Source organism: Apium graveolens, chromosome 1 (assembly GCF_009905375.1).
Source record: "Apium graveolens cultivar Ventura chromosome 1, ASM990537v1, whole genome shotgun sequence".
Classification (NCBI taxonomy): Eukaryota; Viridiplantae; Streptophyta; class Magnoliopsida; order Apiales; family Apiaceae; genus Apium; species Apium graveolens.
The window spans coordinates 31,271,613-31,284,456 of record NC_133647.1 but is presented as its reverse complement, the minus strand read 5'-3'; positions in this window follow the sequence as shown (position 1 = coordinate 31,284,456).

The window sequence follows — 12,844 nt, the reverse complement described above, 5'->3', positions numbered from 1 at the left end:
GATTGACATAGCTTGTTTCTTCATCTTCACCGAATCCATCTGCAGCCCAATCATTCTCCTGTGTGATAAAACCTCTTTCATTTAGTTTGAGCAACTCAAAGTAATTTTTTTTATAATCAACAGGCTCAAACTTCTTTTTGCTGGAATCAGATTTTATATATTCACTGGAAAAATGACCAGCCAAGCCACACTTGAAACACTTGAATTTTGACTTATCAACCATGTTTCTGTTTGACTTAGCTGCTCCAAAATTCTTCTTGAATTTAATTTTGAAAAATCTTCTGGATAAGAATGCTAGATGTTCATCAATATCATCATGTCATCTTGGCTCAAGCGATCTTCATTTTCAGCTACCAGCCCTTTACCCTTACTTTCACAGACCTTTGATGTAGACTCAACATCTTCTACTTTCATCTCCCTTTCCTTTTCTAACTCAGCAACCAGTGCTATGGACCCTCCTTTCTTCCTACCTTTCTCCATCCTCTCATCTTTCTCTATTTCAAGCTCATAGGTTTTCAAGGTGCCATACAGTCTCTCCAAGGTGAACTCCTTGTAATCTTGTGAGTTTCTCAATTAGACTGTCATTGGCTTCTACTGTTTTGGAAGAGATCTAAGGAAATTGAGGTTAGAGTCTTTTGTATGATAGACTCTTCTATAAAACTTCAGAGCATTTAGTAGCTTTTAAAATTTACTAAAAATATCAGTGAGGGACTCACTTTCTTCACAGTGGAAATGCTCATATTGTTGATTCAGTAGCTGCATCTTATTTTCCCTTACTTGCTCAGTACCATCACAGATAATCTGGATTGTGTCCCAAACCTCTTTGGTTGTTTTGTAGTTAATGATGTTATCAAACATATACCATCAACTCCATTGAACAATATATTCATGGCCTTCTTATCTTTCCTGACTTGCTCAATATCAGGCTCTGACCATTCATGCCTAGGTTCTGGAACAGATGGTTCATTGCCAGTTGCAGCTCTCATTGGTACATGAGGATATCTCTTTATGCAATCCACATAGGCCTCATCTTGGGAAAGAAGATGTAGGTGCATCTTCACCTTCCAATGGTGATAGTTGTCTTTGTCCAGAAATGGAACCTTTACTCCAACATCCTTTTTGTTCATCTTGTTGTTTGTTATGATCTTTATACTCTTTATTCTTCAAGAACATGCTCTGATACCAATTGTTATTCCCTAACAATACAACAAGAATTGCAGAAGGGGGGTTGAATGTAATTCCGGCTACTTTTTCAAATTTAAAGAATGTTCTAACTTGATAAATATAACAGTGTTTGATTAGCAATGGTGCAGAATAAAGAAGAGATAAGAATCAAAATACTAAGTAATAAAAACACAAGTTTTAAAACTTTCTGGTGGATTTGAAACTATCCACCAGATATATATACATATATATATATATATATATATCAAATGAGAACCCTGTGAAGCTTTTGAATAGCTCATAACTGCTTACAAGTTTGAACAACTAAACTATAGAGAATTGCTTACAGAATACAACTTGATTTCTTTCTCTGAAAATAGGCTTGCTTAGTTAATTGTTCTACTTGCTACACTTGGTTTATATATCACCAAGTTTACATGATAATAAGACAAGATAATAAAGTAAAACATATTTGGTCTAACTCCATGCTACTTCACTACTCTATTCCAGCATCTTTGAATATCTTCACAATTGCATGGAAATGGTAATGCTTCTTTGTTCTCAAATTCCAGCTTAACAGGCTGCCACATTCCTTTTGTAAACACCCAACACATGTGACTGTGTTGTCACTGTCAACAACTATTTGAATTTGATTATCCGTCGGGACTATGCTTGTCATTCGTCGGGAGCTTTGTTGATCATCCGTCGGGAGTCTTTTTGAACCATCTGTCGGGAGTCTTTTATGTCACTTGACTCCATTTCATTTATACAGAATTACAAGACATCTTATATTTACAATTAGTCAGCCTATTCTGTATATCCACTAGTATTCAACATGACTCATATACTCCTATAGAATCTACACAATATTGCTTGCAGAAATGTGCTGCAATTCTTATTTTTATATAAGCTACTCACTCGATGGATGTCAGTTTGTCATCCATTGGGACTATATTGTTCATCTGTCGGGACTATAATTGATCATCCGTCGAGTGCTACAAAATTCACTAAGTTAAATCTACTAAGGTATTTTGTTAACTTATCATCAAGTTCACAACATATTCCTAACAAATCCGTTTTAAAGAAATCTTTTAATCTTATTTTCCATGGCTCATACCTGTATATGGATGCTTTTAAGAACCTATACTGCATCTTTCCACCAATCAAACAAATCCTCTGCCCTTGAGAATTTATGCTTGTTCTCATTAGTTAACTTGTCTAACTTCGGATTACCAATACATGGTCTTAACCAATATTATCATAATCTATAAAAACTTATTTGGTTTTAAGGTGTTACTTCTTAAAAGATTTGACGCAGTTGGATAACCAATTCTTTATCTTTATTTATATCTCCCTATATGAAACCTTTATCGCTGGCTCAGTCATGAGCGTCAAATTTACCATAACTTATTCACTCAAGTTGGGAAGCCTAACAATTTCTTGAAGAAAACACTCAAAATTTATCTGTAACTAGACCTTCTTCGATCTTCAATCTTCATGACATGTATCTTCCACATGATTGAGGTACGCTTGATCTTCATAATATATTAATCGATTGTCGGGTTATTATTAAAAATTCCTTTATCTACTTCTGTTATCTCGTCCATCATTTGCCTCGTCTGGTGTACGTAACTTTACTTTCTTATTTCTATGATTACTTTACCACATATGGTTTGGTCACTACTCCAATTCATGCTCAAAATCTCAGACTTGAAATGTATCACGTATAAGGATTTATGCTTCTGATTTGATATCGTCGTGACAACCGCGTTATTGGCATAATGATTCTTCTTTGCACAAAAATGTTCACCATTTATTGGCTTGTAATCATCTTTATTAACAAGTAATTCCATCTCCTACACGAGGTTATTTTACTTCTTTTAGAACGCTCAAAGAATAGACCCTACACAAGAAGAGAATTTCTGTATATGATTCTGATTGGAAAACTTTTGTAAAGAATAAGAATACAAAGAAACAATCGGAAGGATCCATAAATCAACAAGTCACAATCGAAGAGGAAAGAATGAATGATGATTTAGATATGAATGAGACAACCATATTTGTACTTAAGATGGCCAGTCTTTCATACCATATGGCATACAACACATGATTGGGTGGCGTCCCACCAGACTCTTCATCATTTCAACAAAGCGTCTCATCATAACACTGCTTGTCTCGACCAAAAAGAAATATTCTGAGAAGAAAAATAATTTGAAAGGGATACAATAAACTTTCTTTCCGTCTTATCTCATATATCACTGAGAGAAGTTCATACGTATTCAAGAATCAAGAAGAGTATACGCAATCGTGGAAAAGAATGACACCGTTGGTCGCCATCTACGTTTCACCAATGCATACTTTCAGGGCTCGTTAGAATAACAGATTCCAGATTCACGTTAGATGATAGATTCGGAATATCTTCTGTAAATACCTTTAATGTTTTAACAATCTGAGCATAATTGTCTTCTCGTTGGATTTGTCGCCATAACTTCTTGCTTCCTCCCTGCCACGTAAGTCTGGTATTTTAGCGTCATACTTCCATGTTTGATACTTTAGTAATTCGATCATAATCGCATTCTTACGGAATTTATAATCATAATTTCTAATTTCTTCTATGCCGCGTAGCGTAACCATTAATCCTGTAATGCCTCGACTCCGTCGATAGAAATATTCTTCTTTTTCAATCATCTGAAAGATTTATCCATTTTCTTCAATCATTCTCGAGATTCTTTTGGGTCAACGAACTTTAATAATTCCATAAATTAAATAAATAACATTTCCGCATGTTGATTCGATAGTTGATACTATTCGAGAAAAATTTTAAACTTCTCCGTATTAGCGGGTCTACTTGGCCCTCTGTACTAAAAGTGCTGTGTTCAATCAAGTATTTTTTTGGGTAATCTAATACTTATAACAACAAGAACTCAAGTAATAATTTGACAACCAAAATTTTAAAACTTATTTTTTGTAAGGATCTTTTGGAAATTCCATTAAGAAAACCTTTTTCGAAACTTGTTTTAGAATTTTGAAAATCAAACATCTGGTCGTCCTTACTATATGAGTTGGTTGCTGTTCTCATCAAGCACAACAAAGTACCTAATTGAAGAAACAACCAGCTAAGGGTAAATCCACTTCGGTATATCTTATACCCCTTATTGAGTCCATTTCGCCTTCATTCGTCGACAATACCATTTTATTAATAATTCTAACTCCAGTGCTGGGATCTGGTACTATCTTTGATATTTTCATCGTCGTCCTTGATGTCATATTTACAACCAGTTAACACAATTCAACATTCTATTCATAAATAAAAGCGTATCTTCTTGTTAGTCTTTAGTATATCCAATAAGGTAGATGTCATTCTTTGCACGGTGCCCGAAATGTGCTAAGAAGCTTTTTGCCACAGTGGTGCCTTTAAACTTGCGACGTTGGCTCTTTGTCAACTTTAATCAACTCGTTACCTTCCAGCCTGGAGCTTAACCTACTACACAATTCTAAATTGGCTCATACTAAAACTTTTCTATCTTTCCTCATCCAAATTTCTCACAGAAATCAATTGTATTTTCCTTTAATACCGTATAAAAAGCAGGGTAATTTACCCAATTCTCCGTCGAGCTGTCGACTCTTCATAACTATAGGATCTGAGAACTCAATATTTCTATAGCGTCAATATAATCGCCTGCCACTTATCTTAACAATATCTATCTTACTAATCCATATCAGATATGATAATCTTAACTCACATTTAACTTGAACTCAAGATGAGGATACTTAGGGTCTTCCTTATCTTATATAACCTGTCAATCCTATCTTACTTCCACCTATTCTTGTTTCAGGTACCAATAACCTGTAGCTCTGATACCAACTGTAACATCCCCAAATTAGGGGTCAGGATTGGGTATCACTAAATAACTTTAAACATTATAAACCTGTATATTAAATCAAATACACAGATAACCCCTCATTATTCAAGATCATTTACAGGTTATGGTATGAAACAAGAATCTAACCTTCTAAAATTACAATATCTAAATAAAATTTCATTACCTCTTTACTAATTTCCTCGTGTTGATCACTCTAACACCTCCAAATCCCCTTCAGCTGAAATCTCTTCACTTTTGAAGTCTATTGAAAGCTATTCACTTTTTCCCTCATTTGATACTGAAAGAAATAGGATTTCACAAAGCAAGAGTGAGCCAAAAATGCCCAGCAAGTATCATAAATGGTTTCCAGGTATCAGATCAAAGAAACTTCTGGAAATAATTTTTTTGAATGATTTCAAAATATCTTTATTTATTTGAAACATTTGAGCGAATAAACATGTTGTGAATATGTTGTGGACTTGATAATTTCATTAACAAAACACCTTAGTAGATTTAACTTAGTGAAAAATGTAGCACTCGACGGATAAGGAATATAGTCCCGACGGATGACTCAATATAGTCCCGACGGATGATGATTTGTTAACCATCGAGTGAGTAGCTTGTGTAATAATAAGTCATGAAGTACATTTCTGCAAACACCTTTATTTAGATTCTGTAGTAGCATATAAGTCATGTTGACTTTAATTAGATATGCAGAATAGGTTGATTAATTTTACATAGATGATGTCTTTTAATTCTGCATAAATGAAATGAAGTCAAGTGCCAAATAGCTACCCGACGGATAATCAACAATGCTACTCGATGGATGATCAACAAGGCAACTCGACGGATGATCATGTACCCGACGGATAATCAATTCAAACATCTATTGACAGTGACAACACAGTCACATGCGTCAAGTGTATGCAAAAGGAATGTGGAAGCCTATTCAACTGGGTTTTTGAGAACAAAGAAGCATTGCCATTTCCATGCTATTATGAAGATATTCAAAGATGCTGGAATAGAGTAATGAAGTAGCATAGTATCAGACTGGATAGGTTTTGTTTTATTATCTTTCTTATTACTGTGTAATCTTGGTGATATATAAACCAAGAGTAGCAATTAGAACAAAAAAAAGACTAAGCAATACATTTTCTAAGAGAAATAATTGTAAGCTGTATACTTAGTATTTCTCTGTAAGTTTAGTTGTTCTTATTGTTGTAAGTAGTTGTGAGCTATTCAAGCTTCACCGGGTTCTCTTGATATATATATATATATATATATATATATATATATCTCTGGTGGATACATTCAAATCCACCAGAAAGTTTTAAAGACTTGTATTTTTATTACTTTATGTTTTGATTTAATTAACTCTTATTCCGCAGTTAGCAAATCAAACACCTATATATATTATTAAGATAAAACATTTTGTAATTCAGAAAAAGTTTCAAGAATTCCATTCAACCCCCCTTCTATAATTCTTGTTGCATTGTTAGGGACTAACAATTGGTATCAGAGCAAGCTCTTAAAGAACAAAGAGTTTAAAGTTCACAACAAACAGCAAGATGAACAAGAAGGATTTTGGAGTCAAGATTCCTTTTCTGGACAAAGATAATTACCATCACTGGAAGGTGAAGATGCATCTTCATTTACTTTCTCAAGATGAGGCCTATGTGGATTGCATAGAGAGAGGCCCTCGTGTACCAATGAGAGCTGCAACTGGAAATGAGCCATCAGTTTCCAAGCCAAGGCATGAATGGTCAGATCCTGATATTGAACAAGTCAGGAAAGACAAGAAGGCCATGAATATTCTGTTCAATGGAGTTGATGGTGACATGTTTGACAACATCATCAATTGCAAAACTGCCAAGGAAGTTTGGGATACAATTCAGATTATCTATGATGGCACTGAACAAGTTAGAGAAAACAAGATGCAGTTACTAATTTAGCAATATGAGCATTTCCACTTTGAAGAAGGTGAAACTCTTACTGATATCTTTAGTAGATTTCAAAAGCTACTAAATGCTCTAAAGCTGCATGGAAGAGTCTATCAAACCAAAGATTCTAACCTCAAATTTCTGAGGTCCCTACCAAAAGAATGGAAACCCATGACAGTCTCCTTGAGAAACTCACAAGAATACAAGGAGTTTACACTAGAGAGACTGTATGGAATTCTAAAGACTTATGAGCTTGAAATAGAGCAAGATGAAAGAATGGAGAAAGGGAGAAAGAAAGGAGGATCCATTGCACTGGTTGCTGAGTTAGAAAAAGAGAAGGAGATGAAGATAGAAGCTGTTGAGTTTACTTCAAAGGTCTGTGAAAACAAGGGCAAAGGGCTGGTAGCAGAAAATGAAGATTCTTTAAGCCAAGATGATATGGATGACATTGATGAACATCTAGCATTTCTTTCCAGAAGATTTTCTAAGCTCAAGTTCAGGAAGAACTTTGGAGCATCTAAGCCAAATAGAAACATGGTGGATAAATCTAAATTCAAATGTTTCAAATGTGGCTTGGCAGGGCACTTTGCCAGTGAGTGTAGAAAGTCAGATTCCAGCAAGAAGAAGTTTGAGCCTGTGGATTATAAACAGAAATATTTTGAGTTGCTCAAACAAAAGGAAAGGGCTTTCATTACACAAGAAAATGACTGGGCAGCAGATGGTCTGGATGAGGATGACGATGTCAGCTATATCAATCTAGCCCTAATGGCCAAGTTTGATGAAACATAGACAAGTTCTTCAAGTAATCAGGTAATCACCACTAACCTTGCACATTTATCTAGAGCTGAGTGTAATGATGCAATAAATGACATGTCTACAGAATTATATCATTTGCGTGTTACACTTAAGTCTCTTACTAAGGAAAATGCTAAAATCAAAGAAAACAATTTATTTTTAGTGAGAGGAATAATGTGCTAGAATCTCAATTTATTGAATTTGAAAAATTGAGAATTGAGTGTAAAATTGCTAAGGATGAATTAACTGAGTCCTTGAAGAAAGAAGAGATCTTGAAGAAGCAGCTTGAACGAGAACAGGAGGTGATTAAGGCATGGAAAACATCTAGAGATGTTCATGCTCAAATCACCAAGGTTCAAGGTATTGAATCCTTTTATGATGCAGCCTGGAAGAAGAATAAGGAGAAGCTGGAATCCAATTTGGTTGAAGGATTGCTAACAGATGTGGACTCGACGGATGATGAGAGTCATCCGTCGGATAATCAAAAGGATTATCCGTCGAGTGACATAAATTCTCATTTGTCGGCTGTGAGCAAACCAGTGAGTAAAGCCAAACTTGCCAAGTTAAATGAAAAATATGGATCAGTTTCCAAAAACTTCATTTCAGGAGAATCTAGTCAAGTGAAGAAGGAAAAAAAGTGAATGTTGGTCATCTGTCTATCAAGCAATTGAATGACAGACTAGAAAAGATTGAGGTTAAAATAGAGGCTAAAAGGAAAAACAATAGAAATGGTAAAGTGGGGATTACCAAACATAACAACTACACACCTGATAAGTATGCTCCAAGAAAAATCTGTGTTAAGTGTGGTAGTGTAAATCATCTGTCTGTTAATTACAAAACTGCCATGCCTACTTCCATATCTGTACCACCTCCTTTTCCCAACATGAATGCCATGCCTTCTATGCCTATGAATGCTATATCTACACAGAATATGAATGCACAGTTTGCTAATATGCCATTTGCATCTAATCCTTATTATGCTGCATTTAGTATGCCTCAAATGCCATTTAGCATGCCCTACTGGAATAACATGTTTGCTAATAGCATGCCATTTCCTGTTAATCAAAATGTTCAAGATAATTATGTTGTAATGAATGGTTTCAAAGGTTCAACTCAAATGACTAAGGATGAATCTAATATCCCCAAGTCAAATGAGATCAAACCTAAGAAACAGAAGAAGAAAGCTAACAAGGCAGGACCCAAGGAAACTTGGGTACCAAAATTAACTTGATTTGATTTTAATGTGTGCAGGGAAACAGAAAGAATCTGTGGTACTTGGATAGTGGTTGTTCAAGACACATGACTGGTGATTCTACCCTGCTCACGGAGTTCAAGGAGAGAGCTAACCCAAGTATTACTTTTGGAGATGACAGCAAGAGTATACTTACAGTTTGTAAGCATAACACGACGGATAATTGATGGAATTTTTACAGTTTATTTTTAAACGACTATTTTGGGCAATTCTTATTGGTTACTTTATTTTACTTTATTATTTTTGACAGTTATTTTTGAGAGAGTATAAAAGCACAATTCATTTTCACTGCTTTTCTTTTATCATTCTCAAATCATCTGCTCTAACTTCTCTCTTTCTCAAAAGCACTTACTCTCTCTGCAAGGTTTTCCTCTCTAACAATGGCACTAGTCGTCAAGATCATGTCTCAAACTGGATTTATCTACGAGAAGAACAACTTCACATCTTTAGTGAACAAGGGAATTTATCAATCTGGGGACTACCACAAAATGATGGATTTTGTAAAGAACTGCAAACTCAACTATACCATGCTGGAATCACCCACCATTTACTGTGAGGTTGTTGAAGAAATGTGGACGACTACAACATACAACTCAACTAATAAGACTGTCACTCTCACTATTAAAGGTAAGGAATTCTGTGTTAATAGTGATATTGTTAAAGCATATTTCAAAATTCCTGATAACACTGTAACTTCTCCACACACAGATACTAATATTGTTAATATGCTTAACTCTATGGGCTATGCACTCTCTACTTCTAAATTAAGTGAAATTAGAAGATTGGGTCTTAGGAAGGAGTGGAGTTATCTGTGTGATGTAGTTACTAAAGTATTTTCTGGTAAAATTAGCAATTTTGATTCAGTTAATATCTCTATGCTTTACATGCTAGTAACTGATAAATTTTACAACTTTAGTGATCTTGTCATACTTGAGTTGGGATTTAAGTTAGGGGAGTTAAATAAGAGGGGTAAAAATGTTTACTATGCTAGATTTTTAATGATGCTTGCTAACCACCTCTCTGAGGATATTGGGCTTGAGAACCCAACCAACAAATTAGATTGTTGGGTTCAAGAAAGGAGAATCATTGCAAATTTAAACAGGGCAAATTATCACAAAAAGGTGCCACTCTTCTATTTTCCTTTTATGGAGGCACCTCAGGTAAGTAAGGTAAGTTCAACTGTCTCTACTCTTCAAGCCTCACAAACTTCTTTGCATTCCAGTGTAGCCATGGAAACTATGTCATTGACCCAACAGTTGCCTACCCAAGCTACCAAATCCAAAATTTCAAGAACAAAGACAAAGAAAGCCCCCTCTGGTGTCTCTCAAAAGATGCCAGTTGTAAAATCCACCAAACCAAAAGAGGGGAGTGTGAAGGTGGGTAAGAAAGGTGAGGGACAGGGTGAACATCAAAGAAACCCTAAGGATAAGGTTGGAGAGGTGAGTGTTTCCTAGCCTAGCCACGCTACAGTTTCCCAACAAACTGTAGTGCTTAATAAGGATATGAGCTCATTACTAGTTGCATCCTCCCAAAAGGATGTGACTATTGAACAAAGCTCTCAGCCAAGAGCACAGGCCAAAAAGGTAAGGGATACAAGCTCACCCCAAACTTACACTAGAAAGAAGAAATCAAAGACCCTTGGGGATGCACAGGGTTCACACACTGTGCAAAGTTGTGCTAAAGACACAGTCACTGCACCTTCTCAAAGTTAGGTTGATGTGGCTCCAATAAATGTGGAGTCACAACCAAAATCTTTAATAATAGAAGCACCTGAAACACCAAATTCTCCCATAGACTCCTTGGATGTCGACATGATAAACACATCACTTCCAAATTCTCCATCTTTAACTCTCTTGGAGAAGCAAAAAATCCAAGCAAGTGAGCATTATCTTCTAGATGATTTGTTGGCTCACTTACCATTTCTTTCTGAAACTGTTGAGACATCTGCGCCAAAATTCTCATCAATCTGCATAGAGTCCACAATAGTTTCCACTCCAAACTCATTCATTTCTACTCACTCGATGGATATTGTTCATCCGTCGAGTAGTGATTGTATCCCGACGGATAAGCTTAACAGCAGTTATCCGCCGGATAGTCAAACTGCTAACCCGACGGATATCCCCTATCTGTCGAGTGTCTCTGCACAGCTTCAAATTTCATCAATTATTACAAGTGCAGAAGACTTAGTGGTAGTGCAATCACTCCTAGGATTGAGGGAAGGGAGTGAACTGAGTGAGAGTCTGGGTTGCTCCAAGGAAAAAGGAGAGGAAAAAAGTGAACAAATGCAATCCACTTCTTCAGGATTGGTAAAAGTGAGTGTGAGGAGTTCCACCTTAGATGGTGAAGGTGAGGGTGGGGAACCAAGGTGAGACCTTGATGCAACAAAAGAGAGATCAAGAGAGAAATGCAGGTACAGGAGGGATAAGGATGAAAACCATTGCAAGTGATTTAATGAATGTCAATGATGCAGAAAGGGAAAGGCTATTTCAGCAAGAATATCAAGCTATTATAGATTCCATTTCCCTGGATGCTGAGACATTTACTCACCCTGTGACAGCTTACCAAACTCTAGCTGTACAGGGCAATGAGGAGGCTGAAAGATTGCTGAACTTGGTGCATACTACACAATCTTTACAAAGAGCAAATGATGCAATCACTGCCATGCCTTCCAATATTGGCAGTGATTTTGAACCGGATGAAGCTTCTTTTGGGGATGCTGATGGGGATGATGAGGAAGATAGCATGGACATAGGGGGAGATGCAGCTGTTCCTGCTTGGATGCTTACAAAAGAATGTTCCTACTCACATCTCCAATCAACTCTGTTCAAGCTAATTCATGACACCCAAGCAGCCATTTAGGCATCTTCCAATGCTAGCACAAAGAAGCTACTCACAACACATCTTGAAGCACTTTAGCTGCATAAAATTCAAGCCCTCCATCACAGTCAGAGTGTGGATACAATCAAGCAGGAAATTTCTGAAGTCAAGCAAGATGTTATAGAAAGGATGGATGCTAGACTCCCTGCAACCACCATGACTGAAATTGCTCAGAAGCTAAGGAAGGAGGCTGATCTCAATAGGAAAGTTGAGGCCATGGACTCAAGACTGTCTACTATAGAGAAGTCAATGGCCAAGATACTTAACAATCAAAAAGCTCAGACTGCACTACTCCAATAGTTGGTGGCTGCTCAACTCTCTCCCACCCAACTTGATGATAGCAAAAAGGGGGAGAAAGGATCAAGTGAGGGGGAGCAACAACTCAATATTCAAGTCAGTAAAGTAATTATGTCTACAATTGCTTTCACCAAGCCACAAACTAAGGACAACATTGATCTGATTAATGAAGCAGCAACCACATTGAGAGCAACTGAAAAGATACAGTTGAGCCCAATCAACTGGGAGAAAATTGATGAGGATATACAAAAGAGATTTGGGTTAGTAAAGAAGCCAGAAAAATCAGCCATTCATCACTCTCAAGTCAGGCAAATCTCTGTGAATGAAATGAGCATGAATAATCTAGAAAGAGGACAACCATCCTGTATCAAATCTCCAAAGGCTAAGCTAATTTTGAAGCCAAAGGTGAACTATCCAAAATCTTCACTAAAGAACCCCTTGGACACAGTGTATGAGACACCAAAGCCTGATGAAAAGAAGCTGTTGGCCAGGTCTATAGCATTCTACAAGGATCCAGCTGATTCAGCATTGAAAAGAAGAATTACTAAAGTTTTCAGGAATGGTAAGGAAATTTGTGTGGTGGCTGGACACCCTTAATTTGCTGAAGCAAAGAGAGAAGAAAAGGCAAGATTGAAGCAAGAAAAGAAGTAAGCTAC